The 14,203-nt window shown below is 35.5% G+C and overlaps 1 protein-coding gene and 1 long non-coding RNA gene across 2 annotated transcripts in view; both read right to left on the bottom strand.

Moving 5' to 3' along the window:
- LOC116431011 (uncharacterized) overlaps nt 1–14,203 on the bottom strand; it is a 244,855-nt gene that overhangs the window by 113,632 nt on the left and 117,020 nt on the right. The gene's annotated exons all lie outside the window — the stretch shown is intronic.
- LOC116431012 (uncharacterized) lies at nt 7,275–8,543 on the bottom strand. Its single transcript, XR_012998696.1, has 3 exons — nt 8,215–8,543; nt 7,565–7,836; nt 7,275–7,481 (listed from the first exon to the last, which is right to left on the bottom strand). It is a non-coding gene; the product is annotated as an uncharacterized LOC116431012 (long non-coding RNA).

The following is a 14,203-nucleotide window of genomic DNA, read 5'->3' as shown; positions in this document are numbered from 1 at the left end:
ATAACTTTGATCATCGAAATTAAGTTTGCTCTAGTTTATTGCCTCACGTCATCATACTATACACAAATTTATCCTCTGTAATAAAGAAAAGACAAGAAGTCACATTGATAATCGGTTTCCATTAATTCCTCACAGTTTCATCGAAAGCACCTCTCTGTTTCTTTTGCAAGAATATATAAATCAATTAATAATCAGCCGCTTATACTCGTCGCGATCCAGCGATAAACAAATTACTTTTCCCCCCGCCGCGTATCGGCCGCGGTCCAATTTATTTCGCAAAATATTAATACAACAATTGCATGAATATTACGGACCGATTAAAACGAAATTCATGTTTCAACACTCTCCTGTCAGATTTTCCCATACCCCCAAATTAAAATCAAAATCATTTCCCGCCCGATGCTTTATTTCATCCGGTTTCTCATATAAACGAGAGCTGCACCAGCAACGACATTTAAATATAACATTGTTCTCGGGCAAATGTAAATAACCACTGTTATTTACAACGCTGTTAACGGATACGTTATTGCCGCGCGACGATAACTCTGTTATGTGATCGGTACACGTAGAAATATGGAGCGCGCGTGAAAGTATTTAAATAAAGTAATGTCGGCCGTAAACAAGAAATCATTGACACGGTAATCAGAAGCAAACTAAACGACGCGGGCGCACCTTATGCGCGTCACCGTTATAACTTAATCCCGAGGCGGCAACGTGTTCATTAAATTTCCCGGGAACTGGTGAAAAATTAGGCGAACACGCTGTGTCGCGGGGCCTTGGGCCCCGCTAAAAATCACGCGGCAGCCCATCTATCTTCGGAATCTTTCGCCCCCGTTTTCCTTCGTTCGCCGCCAGGAATAACTCGTTTCACACCGCGATAAATCTTCCTCCTGTTAACCGATCCACGAAACGAAAGGGAACAGGTCGAAAAAGAAGAATCGTCGCCTATATTTCCCGCGCGATGGGACAAGATGAAAGGTCCAAGCGATTCGAGCAGATAGTAATCGTTCGATTACAGGCTTCGTCACACGCACTATCGCTGTGGATTTGATGTATCGACTTTAATCACCGGCGCATTAATGCCCGGTGCTAATATTGTTGTACAAACACAACGACCTTTCATGGGATGTTATTTTGTTCGCGGTAATTCCCGGTGTCACGTTTGTTGTACAATTTGACGCGTCCATTAATTACCCCTGTCGCGCAATTTCATGAAAGAATTTATGTTGTCACCGGCTAGAAAAGCGGTTATCGCATCTATTATAAGTATAATACGGTGATTCCTTTGGAGTACACTGGCTGGTTGGTATTGATACTTTATGAAGATGCGGTAAAATATTTTTGAGTAATATTATGAATATCGAACGTGTGTGAGAGAGTATGTATGTGTTACAGCGTTGTTCACGAGAAAAGCCCTGGGACGGCACAGAGGCAAGAGGGGTCTCTCGTTAGAGATTTTAGTTTTGATTGATTAAGTGTCATACGTTGACCAATAGCAGAATAGTATCAAAAATCTGATAAGAAAAGATGAAAGCTAATCAATGAGACCCGCATTGCTTTCAGGGCTCTTCTCGTGAACAGCACAGAGTATATTACCGGTCGTACACGATCAACCAAAAGAGCAAATACCTAATATTGAAAGAACTATGCTCGTGATGTAACACATCTAATAAAAGATTTACAATAAAACACATATTAACAGAATGTATTGAAATGGAAATCCAACGCAGTAGGGCCAAAATTCCAAATCAAATACAAGAAATCTTCAAGATTGAGAGCAACAGAAACAACATGATTGAATTTCTTGAAACAGTGAACCTGTGGAAAGAAATCTAAAACTGGACTAATATGTTGTTAATGACCGAGAAGTTGATGCGACGTTAAACAACGAAGGAAAAAAAAGAGCGGCAGTCGTGAAGAACAGATTTTACGAACCAGACGCGTCTCTCAAAATCAGAACCTTTCCTCGTGTAAATAGTCTAGTGCTAAATGTAGTCTTAATCCTTTAACTGCGAACAGCGCCTATAGGCGCTAAGCGAGAATCGTACTCTCCGAGCGAACATCGTCTTTAGGTGCCCAATGCGAGGGCGTCATTTGCAGCGAACAGCCGTTAATTTATTTTATACAACAGCCTAACAACGCACATTAACCGGTTTGCTTTTCTCGCGCTGGCATCATACTCTTCCAGCTCAAAATTGTTTTCACAAAAATCGAATGTAATTCCCATAAATTGTGTTTCCATTATGGGCAGATACAAGATTGGCCCTTTTCATTTTTGAACGCACCGTAGTTAAAGGGTTTATACGTTTAGGATTAAGCTGTTTTACTGCCTAACCTCAACCATCTTCTTACAATGGGACATTGATACAGTAACAGTGTATGACGTGGATGCTTTCTACTAACTTACACAGAGAGATTTCTAAGTTTAACCAAGATATTATTTTCATATTTTCTTCTATGTAATTTGTCGCGTTTTCGTAAAAGTTTGATAAAATTTTTTTTAATATAGATTTCGTAAATACTTCTACATTGATTTGTGATTTGAAAGTAAAGGAGATTGTGATATTAAAGTTTGAACACACAAATATTTTGGCTGTTAACTGAAGGATTAAGAATCATCATCGTAATATTACATTTAGTTTTTTCTATGCAAGTTAAATATTTTAATACTGCGAGCTTACATTAAATTCAGTATTTTAATCGAGTGTTTTTCTGTAATATTTGTCTGTGGCTTTTTATTTTACGCGCTATAGTTGTTTAAATTGATCACAGTGGAAAAGATTTGAAGAATGAGGACGAATGTTATTGCAGCTCTATGTACTAACATATACAATATTTGTTTTAGATCTTTATCAGACTGTTGTTGTAAATCCAAATAATATTTTATCAATTTACTGACAATAATATATTGAGGTTAATCTTTCAATGCATTGTACACTAACGACATCAATCAACGGAGAAATTAGAGTTATTTTATTAACTAATATCCAAATTGAGTTATTTTAAATATTAATGTAGATGAACGAAGAATTTAAAATACATTCTGCATTTACAGACAAGATTAGTATTTTACTACATTAATAAATATTATATATAACAGAAACTCTATTAATTTTAATAAACATCCATTAAAATGTTCTAAACACGAATAGATGTTCTTTTAATTTCTTCTAATATCAATCCAAAAAATCTATAATAAGTATTACATAAACTGTCTCGAAATATCCAAAATAAAAATGACACAATTCAATTCACACCTCACATTCTTCCTACCAACCAATAAATAAAGCAATTAACCAAAAAAAAACTCTCAAAAAACGGTGTCACAGTTACGCGCAACATAAACAAGCTAATGAAGACCTGCACGCGATACCTGCTCACCCTATACACCCCGACCGTATTCTGCAGCGCGTCTCCCGATATGAACTTCGTTGATTAGACCACGGACGTTCATGAAAAATCAGAATGCCCGAGTCAAAGTACAAGAGCAAAAAACGTTTCACTCGGGATTTCACGTAATTCGTAATGATTTCATTAGAATATCTATAAACGTAAAAGCGTTTCTAAACTCCGCGCCGTGTATATCGAGCCGTTCCATTTAAGCGCCATAGAAATGATGAGACGAAATAACGTATAATAATCTCGCTGAGCGTCGGTTAACGTTCGGATCGTCGGGATCGTCGTTGGCAGTCGTTGGCAGCCGTTGGAAATCGACGGTTGATCAGCGGGGATAGCACGATTTCGTCGCTTGCGGTCTCACACGCGGAGCGATTTGATGAATCGAGTGCAACGATTAGCAGCGTCTCTTACGTTTCTTCATTAATTAGCAGAGGCGAGCACTGGCCGCCTGCCTGCGCCCTATGTAATTACTCCTCTTCGGTTTCACGGTCGGGGCCCACGATAATGGGACCCGTTTACTTTCAGGGACGAGAAGAGAGAGCGGAACTCCGATCCTGTGTCCCTATCAGCTGTGATCCGGTGGTCTTACGCACGCCTCCTAAATCGGTTCTTATTAAACGATCTTCGTCCAGTTTCTACAAGTCTAGATCGTAGACACGAGAAACCACAATAACCCCCCCCCCCCCCCCCTCTCTCTTTCTCGTTCGCGCGGATTTTCGAATGATCGGAATTCTATTTAACCCAAACGGCAATTACTAGGCCGTGCGCGGATCTTCCATCCATTTATAGATCGTAAAGATTTCAAGAAAGAATCAAATATAAACCCTTATAGAATTTCATTTCTTTTCGTCTATTTATTTTTCATCTATTGAAACTATCAATGCAGGAAATGAAATTCTATTTTGCCGATCCGGGCGACCGGGGGAGCACCGCCATGAAACTGCAAGATTCGCGAATGTGGTAATCAACACATCCGCACTCCAGTAATTATCCAATTATTCGGCCGCTAATTCTCCGCGGTTGTCCGCGATTTTACGTTCGTGGAAAGGAAGATTTGTAAAGGTACTATTGTTGATTGGGGGTAATTTTTTGATATTAGTGGAATTTATGGGATATGCTGTGAAATGCAGTAGTGAGATTACTTGAAGATTGCTTGAAATGTATCTATTGTGTTAATATAAACTATGAATTCAAATCAAATCTTGCTAATGCTTTTTCCAATGTATTTACTTTTAAAAATTTGGTTAAATTGAATAATAAATTTTGAGGTACTTCGTACAGTCTACTTTTTAACTATTAGCACTCTAGATGATTTTGTAATCTATCAACAGCTCCAAGCCATTTTTATATTGCCCCTCGAAAATTAGAAATGTTATATCGTAACATTTCGTAGATTTTTTTATTTTCCTTCTTAATATAAAATTTTGGTGTGTAGAAAATCCAATAATCTTAGGGTAGTTTTTCTAAATTTATTCATTAAGATATTTAATAGTATAAATGGTGTCATAGAGGAACCTATAAAGTGCAAAGGGTTAATACACAAATTATTCTTCATTGTCATACTCACTGTTATTTGTTTATTTAGTACATGGAAATATCTTTTGTAAAGAAGAAGATTGAGAAAAGTATATGTATACACATTCGTTAACTTGGTTAATTAAATTCAATTTTAAAAGTCATGTCCCCAATGTTCTTAAATTTTTTCATTAAATTAACAGAAAATGATTTCAAATGTTGCTGTAGGTAGATCAAAACCTTTTATAAAGTAATGACATTATAAATATCTTCTGACATTACAAATGTCAGCAGTATTATTCTTTCAATCATAAACGCTTTTTCATTTTTTTTCAAATATCATTTTTATCACGGAGCTAACATGTTTTTAGTATTTTGTAACAATTTTCTGAACTTTAGATCAAAATTGAAATATAAAGTTTAGTTTATAATCATGTGTCTTTGTTTGTTTGGCATTTCTCGAATATGTATAAAAATTGCCCCTGGCATTCAAAGGGTTAATGATCAAATTCTACAAATTTCTTTATGGCCATTGTTTCACTCATGAGGTCTGTTAACGATTTACAAATCCATATCGTAAATCACGCAGTTCCCCTTAATCTTGTTATGCCTGTATCACCGTTCCATCGCCATTACTTAACCAAACACGTAGGACACCTTTGCGCGTCTATCCTGAACCCTTCAGCAAAATGAAACTGCGGCCTGATCTCTTGTTTCATCTTTACGGTCGTACGGCTGACGCCAGTTTCCTTAGTGACTCATGCTAAATCGTGCAGCGAGGATGCTTAACGGCTGAGAAAAATGTGAGGTTCGCAAAATTACTGCCACACGTGAAATGTACTATTTGCATTTTATGAACTGACCGCAATTAGAAAGACAATTAAGATTAGCGTTGTAAGTAGATTCTTGGAAATGTTGATCTTGTCTGAAGCATAGTTCAAAAGTGAGCAGCAATCCTAATAAATTACGGGTATAGGTTGTTTTGTATACTCATGTAGACGGTTATTATTAGACTGCAAATCTTCATGCAAATTAAAATTTTTTAAGGCATAAATGGAAAAAGAGAAAGAAAATTTGGAAAATAGTTTTTCCTAGGAATATTGTAAGAAGCATTATACTTTGTATATTTTATATATTCTTTCATGTTATAATCATTCGCGTAACTTTGTACTTTTAAATTTCTTATAAATGAATAGCGATCTAGTTATACAATAACATCATAATGATATATGTTGCATCTATGATTTTTTATGAAATCTTGAAATTGTGTATCCCTTTTGCAATAACCTTTTATCAGATATATTCATTAATGCAAAATCTCTTAACAGTATTTTTGTGAAATATTATAAATAGTATTCGAAAATATGCATTAAGTTATCGAATAAAGTATTTAGTTGATAATATTCAAGTATTTATCGTTTTAATTCAAATATTATTGATGTTTATCCGGTTATTAGTATTTTACGGTGTTCATATAATATTCATATAATATTCTATAAATCTGAAAATTTTCGAGGTATCGAGCTCACCTTGGCTTCTTTAAACGGATCATGGTATTTTTCATCGCACGGTTTTATAGCTGACGCGAAGACGAATTCAACGACCTACTCCGTCTCCATGCGTTTGTGTTAGGTAGGATAAGGCACACTGGCGTCAGTGATTTCGGCTCCGATAGTATCTGAAAATTAAAAGTTGATCAATATTATTACTTTTGACCGCATTCTCTATCATATGACGTACGAAACCCTAGACGATTTTTCTTTTTTCAAAGTAAATTCTCCAAATGACTGTATTTAACAAGAAAAACATAGGCTTTACTTCAGACATGTTTTTTCCCATGTTGTCAAAACGAATTGCAGAAGGAAAATAAAATCGTACGTCATACGATAGAGAGTACACTCGCAAATAATAATATTGGTCAATTTTTTCTTTTACTTTTAGATACTAGTGGAGCCGAAATCGCTGGTGCCCTTTTAAGTTTCAATGGATTCGCTTCTCAAGCCATACGTAGCATAAGAAAACCACAACAAATTTAATTCAATTTTAATATTCTGTTTTTCACTTTTCGTTTTCCCTACTTCTATTTCCACTTTTGTTTCATTTTCTGTAATCGTTAATTTTATTTGCTTTATCGCTTCTTTTTCATTGATATCATTGTTTTCCCCCTCTTCCACTATTATAGTACATAATCAGTTACCATCTAATAATAGAGGAAGTAATAAAATAACATTGTAACGCATTATAAATCAGTAAAACAATTTTATATTTTACATTATAAATTATATTTATAATTAGCTAGTTAAAATTATAATTAGTATTCACTTCTAAATATGTACGCTTTATAATGTTGAAATGTTTCAGGAATGAAAAACTTAAAAATGGTATTATATTATTGTTCATCTGGGTAACGTAAGTTTTATGCTACAAGTATTTCATTAACTACAGATATCATCGTTAAATATATCGCGTTTGCACGTGTTAATAAGTGTATACACGTATTATAATCACCATATGCGTTTAGTCTGTATTATAATAAGACCGGCCTTTCATATATTTCTCCTGGAAACCTTTATTATAAAAGAAATGAATATAACTTGTTACTTAGGAATGGCGATCGTTACTCGTCGCCTGCATTTATCCGCATCTTTACCTGATTTCTAGTTGCCTTCTTCGTTTACCAAGCGATCCTTGCGTGAAATCATACAGTAATACCCTCACAAATGCAAATGAAATCACAATTGTATTTATCGTCGAACGAATCGCTCCGGACCCATTAAAATTACCCTTTACTCGGGTTTTTATTGGATATCGGCGGTCAAGGAATCATCCAATTCACGAGTTAACAGAATTTGCCTAACTGTATAATCAATAAATTTTTTTACAAAGTAAAGTTCCCTTAATTGCTATGCGCCGGGGTTCAACCTAAAATTAAAATTAAACAACAAGAAACACGATAATCATAAAGGTGGCCGAAACCGGCCGCGACCGGCGTGTCTACCCTAGATCAACGCCCGATAAATAAGACATTACCAATCAGTCCGGTTTCATTTAATACGCGATTATCTCAGACAACTGTGGTGCCACTAAAACCGTTCGCGAAGATAAAACTACAGAACAGTTCGCTCTCTCTGTTTATCGGTCCTACCGAGAAATCGTTCGCTGCTAACTGTAATCTCCTGTTCACGTTAAGGCTAGTCCAGACTGACAGATTTTATCTATAAGCTGTCTACGTACTACTATATGCAAAAGAGTTCGTACAATAATAACAACAAAATTCGGTGTTTCAATTTTGTTACTTACAGTCTCGCTTCACACTGTTCCAGTATAACGCAGTATTCTTGAAATTTTATATTTTTCTCCTTTTCTGTACTTTCCCCACTTCTGCATTTCTTTCAGAAACGAAAAATAACAACTATAAAGTCGATATAATACCGGAAGAACCGAAATCGATATAACTCAGAAACAATGTGCTTAATAACAATTATGACTTTACTTCGGTTCTCCATAACTGTTTCAAGAACCGAAACCAATATCATAACTATTTTGAACTCCTGTCCACAAATAGAGGAGAGTAGGATAGAACGGAATGCCAATGTTTTTCGTAGATAATAGTTGTGCACTGATCTGCAGTCGATCACAAACTAAACCAAGGTCTATTTAGGTCTATCTCGTTCAATATCAGCTCGATAAAGAGCTCTTTATCAACGAAAACCATTAATGTTTTACCACGGATTGAAAAGGCTCCGAAAATAAGAAATAATAAAACTGTTATATATTGGTTCCGACTGAAACAGTTATGAAAAACTGAAACAGATTTTGAAAGATAGGTCTTGGTTAGGGATATAATATCGGCTCTGAAATGGTTCTATAACTGTTATTTTTCAGTTCTTCATTTCGGTTTTTCATAACTGTTTCAAGAACCGAAATCCATATTATAACTATTTTCAATCCCTGTGTTTTACCTTACTCTCCCTTACTTCTCTATTGTCATCCAGTCTGGACTAGCCTTTAGAATCGAAATGTTTCTCGGATCCGGCTTAGGAGCGCCCTGACAGTCACTGAGATCGTATAAATCGCGTTGTGGAAGAACTGGATCGTAAACGGCGAGGCTAAGGTGGTAACAGCCGCCGATCGACTATTCGCTCGCGCATTATTTTTAGACGGTACCTGCTCCGGGAATATGATTAGCGTACGGAGGGATGCGTTCGCGTGGCTCTTTTAGACAATGTTTACAATTATCCGCCGCGTGTAACCTTGCCTATCAGATAAAATCAACGATCTGCTAAAACGAGGGAAACAAATGATAGCCGAGAAACGGCTTGCAATTTCAAGATTATATCGATTTCGTTCATCGACGAAGAACCCGCTAGGACGCGGACGGATCAAACGCGAGTAACGCCGATGGAGGAACTCCGGAGGAACGGGTTGCGGAACAACCCGACGCGACGCGCGGCTTTCCCGGTTGGCATCAACGTGTCATCGACGTGTTCACCGAGGAAATCAGTGGATCGGCGATGTTGCGTGGGACAAATTGATTTTCGATGTGGAAAGGTCGCTTCACAGTACCTACAGGGTGTTCCTCTAATAAGTCGAAGACACAGATGGTAGTCGATGGTACTGATCGTGTCTGGAAGTGTGCGTCATTGAAAGCTTGTAAGACGAGGCTGTCGAGAAGTTTTTTCTTTGGATTTATGCGTTAGATAATTTGTTAGGCCATTTTATGTACCTTTTGATACATCCTGTGTAATTTTCGTTATATTTGATCGTTACTGAATAAACAGCTTAGTATACTATCTCAGAAATTAAATGTTGTTTTTGCTGAATCATTAACTATCAACTCGTAGTAGAGTATTGAATATATGAATATTGTATAAATGGTATATTGTAACTTTGAGGAATGTGGAAGATATTGACAATTTCTGGTGCCTTGTGTATTTGTAATGCGCAGAAGCGTTTGGAAATATACAAATGATGAATAACAAAGTTACTTGCAATGCAATATTGTTTCATTTTCTTTTCATTTAATAGATTCATTAGTACAGAAAATAAAATTTTATTTTGACTTTCGTTCCATTTTGATATATGTAATTTTACGTAAAAAAATGTAGTTAAAAAAAGTGAACTGTTCTATTTGTAAAAAGCAGGCTTGTATTGTTACTGAATGAAAAAAGTACGAATTTTATAATTTTTCAATCAGTAATATCATAAACATGTTCATACTCAAAATTATTTAAAAATATAATATTTTCATTTATACAATACAATAAATATTATAAATATTGCACAAAAACATAAAAGAATGATCTCTTATTATTCTTATTTATATATCATTCATTTTAGTCTCAGTCTCATGACCCCATCCGTTAAAGCTGCAGTATAAAAATTAAAAAATTCAAATTTTATGCCTCATTACACGGAAACATACTACTGCAATCAAAATTCACGTTTCGTCAATCCATTTTTATTCGGTACCAATCCGAGAACATTCTTCTGTGATGATCTCCGAGCAGAAAATCTTCCACGGTCGGAACAATATAATAAATTTACAATGCTCGAGGAGAGGAGGCAGAAAAAAAGGTAGTTAGAGTCGTAAAAACGATGCTTGTCCTCGACTTCCACGCTCGGGACCAACCGGTCTGCCTCACGGAACGGTCCGAAAACGATCCGCCGGCAAATTCGCGGAGCTATTGCTTCATCTGGCTCGCGGGTAGAAGAAGCTCCTCGACCAGCAGCAGCTAAGAAAGTAATGCTGGGTTTACATTAGTCCGGTCGTCGGATCAAGCGATTTTATTCACGTGTTCTCAGGGGAAATCGGTCGACGTCTACATTATTCCACCATTTTTGAGAAACAGAAATTATATATATATATATATATATATATATATATATATTTATAATTGACTATAAATCAGAAATCGACCTATGTGCAGTGGCTTCTGTAAATATCGAAAATTAGTAATAACTATAAGAAGTTAATATGCGAGTGGTACATAGTAATAGTGGTATAATTTCCTATTTCTGAGCTCTTGAGTAAAAGAAACTTTTCTGAAATGTTCTTGGATTAGATAAATGCTAATGTTACAACTATTAATGTTAATTAATAATTAAGATTTTGTACTAGTATTACGATGTTATTAATAATATTGATCACTGTTAATTATTAATATTATTAAATGTAGTATTAGCATTTAATTAATGCAATTACTCTGAGCTTTGAACCTATTCTGGACTGGATTAACTCCTTGGCTTAAAAAATCGTGTAAATGCTTTTAATAGAAATTTCAAACATAAGAAACATAAATATTATTTTATTCAGTTGAATTGAAACTTAAATATTACTTTTCTATTATCAATTATCAATCTTCGAAGTAAACAGTCACATAAGATCACGTAAACTACTGTTTGTTATTCTGGAGATGAGCCCTGAGATGGCGCATGGTACCTTTCGCTATGTGTTCTGTTTATAACTTTCATTGGTTACGTGTAACCGTATTGTCGAATAGCAAATCAGCACCGACAATGACATGAGAAGAAATGGAAGCTGACCAATTAGAGCCACATTCCTTTCATGGCACATTTCCTGAACGATATGCAGTACATACATTTCCTATAAGTAATTGATTGCAAACGCTTCAAACTACATTTGGGCCCCATTTTACGCGGCACATTTTCACGAGAGACTCATTTTTTCCACGATAAATTAAATTACTTTAACTATTAACTGTACGATTTAGTTTCAAAAATCCCTCGTGAAAAAATAAAGAATTCATCGTTGGAAGAATTAGTATCATTTTAAGCTTTAATATAACGTGCATACTCGTCAAACGCAGTTAACTGGTTAATTTACGCAAACTAAATTCAGTAACACCGAAGAAAATGTACTTTTCTTTCCTAAAACGTCACTATTAGTATTTCTTTTCGTTCGACTACGTGAAATAAATCTGTATTTGTAAAACCCATACTAGTTTTTCTTTCCAATATTTTTTTTTCACGTATACCAACAGACTCTATTTACACAATTTTCATTCGGAAACGACTCCATGAGAAATAGATCTTCAAGTAAATCGACAGTCAAGTGTATAAAAAGGAACATTATTCTAGTCACAGTCCCATGTTAAAGTGGATCAGTAGAGCACAGCGCTACTGGGCCAATGTAAAACCAGCATAATCCCGTCTGCGCGCGAGAGCGGTCACAAATTTCTGCCCGCGCGAAATACTCGGCCGTCCGTGGCCGCGGATTATGACATTATCGGTATAATCGATGGTCACGATTTGCTATGGTTACGCCGACGGCCTGGCCGATCTTTTGTGTCGGCGGACCCCCCCTGATTTATGAATAAACGGCCGCGTACTCTCGGACGCCTCGCCGGACACGAGTTTCGGCCCAGTGAGTTTTGCGGCGCGAGGAGAGGGAGACAGAGAGAGAGATTCGAGAAATGATGTATGGCAGCCCGTTCCCGAGTTCAACGAGACAACCGCCAGCCCCCTTGAACCAGGGCCCCGGCTGTTCCCCGGATTTCTTCTTTATTTTATGAACGGCCACACGCGTTTGCCACCTACCACTCGATATATTATTTCCGTTCGTTCGAGGAGGTTAATTCGCGCGTGCCTAATTGCACACGTGGGCGGAACCCGTTTCCGACAAATTTCTTTTTAACGGACGATTCGTGGCCCAGTTTGTGGTTCGGTGTTTTTCTTATTTCCTTGGATCTGGTGGAGGGTTCTGATATTTTGGTTCATTTGTGTTTTAACTCCTTGCAGTAGGATTTATTTCTTAGTTATGTTCGATGAAACTACTTTATCGTTAATCATTTATTAGCAAAATACGCAACTTTTATGGTTATTCTATGTCTACGTTTACTTCGAAGGTTAACGATTAATAATAGAAAAGTAATATTTTATTTATATTTGAAAAATATAAATGACACTTAGATTTCTCAAATTCAGTTTAAAATCTTCGTCACGAGTCGGATACGGTATTGTGGGTGAAGAAGTTAACACTCTTTTCCGATTTTTTTTTAAACTGAATTTGTCAAATCTAAATGTTATTTACTTTTTTTTTAATATGCATTAAATATTACTTTTCTGTTATCGATTGTTCACCTTTGAAGTAAACGTAGATATAAAATAAGTAGCAAGATATTTCTTCTCTTTCTAAAAAATCAATGACGATAAAGTAGTTTTATCAAGCACAATTGTGGAAGATATCATAATGGGTTAAGGATACATTGGAGAAATAGTTAAGACTGGCTGACAGGAGATTTCAATCGGAAACTTTTCCGTGCAATCGGCCATTTTTTCCCAAACGGAAATAAAACGAATATATCTTTATATTTTGGTATATGTACTTTACTTGCATATATCATATTAAAATGATTTAACGACTCAAATTAATGACTCCTCGGATATAAATTAATGTAAATACAAATACAACTTAACTCGACAACGATCCGGATCGTAGAAGTACGAGATAATTCGTGATTGGTCAGTGAGATGTTAAAAAATTCTGGAAATAATGCGATATTATGTTGTTGCATGGTTTCTTTTGTATTTATATACTCTTATTTGATCTAATAAATTATCGTTGAAGTCATTTAGAAAGTATGTTTTATGCGATGAAAATTATGCAACAACCTAATGTAATGGGATTTCGACTGCCATTTTATATGATTTACTGTTAATTTTGTTACTTATAAAAGACAGTGGTGATAGATACTGGTTGTATGGTAAAAGTTGCTTACCACACGATTTCAAGCTTGCATGTGGCCAATAGATAAAAGTTATACAGGTTATCCCACGCAGCTGAGATCACACCTGTGAAACTTTACAAAATAGAGATAATATTCTGGTATAAAAAATCGATTAGATCAAACGATATTGCAACTTCAACATCATATTTAAAGACTGATAACTATAAGTAAAGAGAAGTCTGCTCGGAAGACGGTCAAGCAAATTTACAAACACAATGTCGAAGTTAAAACCGTTTTTAAACACTTCATATCTTTTTAAATGAAATAAGAATACCAGATTACATTCTGCTACTTGTTTTGTCATCCCGTTTCAGGTAAAAAGAATAAAATCTCAAGAATTTTCGAATCTATAGACCTATTGTAAAAGGAAGAGCATTCTATGTAATTTGAAATAAATAGTTCAAAATATAAATACTTCAAAATATAATTTCATCAATTCTCCTAATTTCCATATTAAGATCTCTTCAACACATTCTTAAAATATCAATCCACACATGTATAAAAAACAACCTGCAAAGTATTTATTATATTTTCATAAT

Source organism: Nomia melanderi, chromosome 5, assembly GCF_051020985.1.
Source record: "Nomia melanderi isolate GNS246 chromosome 5, iyNomMela1, whole genome shotgun sequence".
NCBI classification, from domain to species: domain Eukaryota; kingdom Metazoa; phylum Arthropoda; class Insecta; order Hymenoptera; family Halictidae; genus Nomia; species Nomia melanderi.
Note: the sequence above shows the minus strand (reverse complement) of the source record. Positions and strands in the feature narration are given on the sequence as shown.